Source organism: Poecilia latipinna, unplaced genomic scaffold (assembly GCF_001443285.1).
Source record: "Poecilia latipinna isolate Pla-1442-1.1 unplaced genomic scaffold, P_latipinna-1.0 Scaffold396, whole genome shotgun sequence".
Classification (NCBI taxonomy): Eukaryota; Metazoa; Chordata; class Actinopteri; order Cyprinodontiformes; family Poeciliidae; genus Poecilia; species Poecilia latipinna.
In genome coordinates this window covers 64,647-65,625 of record NW_015113012.1, presented here as the reverse complement: position 1 = coordinate 65,625, position 979 = coordinate 64,647, and the positions used below count along the sequence as shown (strand labels likewise).

Genomic DNA, 979 nt, shown 5'->3' with positions numbered 1-979 from the left:
TAAAATAAAACAATAGCCTTTATAATGCAGAGCAGAGTCTCTGTAGAGTCGGTGGCTAGTTGTGTTAGCGCCCGCACGCATGCGGCTCCCCGCACACAGGCCGGTGAGCTCCACATGGAGGCCACCTTGCGCACTTCCCTGTCCCTGCGCTCCACCGCGTCCTGTCCAAGGTGTGACGTCGAGCCGTCACTCCAGCCAATCACTGCCAACTTCAGGCTGATGCTGAGGGGGAAAGTTGCTGGTTAGTGCTGCATATTTTTCCAACCCTCCTCACTCTCATTGACATTTCAACTCCACGACGGATCCGAACGTAGACAGACTTTTTTTTTATTATTTATTTTTTTTTCGGGAGCTACACGTTTCTGAGGAGAAATCCGGCGGAGGGACGAGGCGAACTTATATACACACGGATAGGATACACGGTTACACACCGCTGCTGCCTTCACTCCGGTGAGTTTCGCTGAATCACAGTTTTATTTTATTTTATTTTATTTTTAAAGCTTTTCATACATACATCCTAATCAGTTCTGATGTTGAACGACATAAACGCTGCTGGAGAATATGCGTATATTTTCCTTTTATAGAACGAGAACTTTTTACAACCCTGACGCATGTTCGGATACTAAAGAAAGAAAAAAATAAAGAAAAGAAAGAAAAAGTGCTTCGCATGTTGCTCCATAATCAACTACACAAGCTGATCAGAGTGAGCGGATTTCCTTTCTGTTGCCGCTAATGCAGCTTTTATTTAATCCTCACTTCAAGCGCTTTTAACGTATTTCCATTAAAACCTCTGGTGAGTTGAAAACTGCTCGGACTCCATTGATCAGTCCGGCGGACATGTCGCTGTCCAGCGGCGGAATCTCTCACCTGCGGGTCTTGGATCGATGCTTCCTCCGCTTGCTTAAGTTTTTTTTTTTTTTTTTTTTGATTGTTGTGGGGGATTAGTATGTCATTTTGAACTTAATGAATTCAACCCGTT

General features: G+C 44.4%; 1 protein-coding gene across 1 annotated transcript in view; it reads left to right on the top strand.

Moving 5' to 3' along the window:
• Positions 1 to 277: 277 nt before the first annotated feature.
• LOC106950344 (paired box protein Pax-6) overlaps positions 278 to 979 on the top strand; it is a 37,513-nt gene continuing 36,811 nt past the window's right edge. The window contains exon 1 of the mRNA XM_015037124.1: positions 278 to 450. The gene's annotated coding sequence lies outside the window, so the exon portion shown is untranslated. The remainder of the gene's footprint in view (positions 451 to 979) is intronic.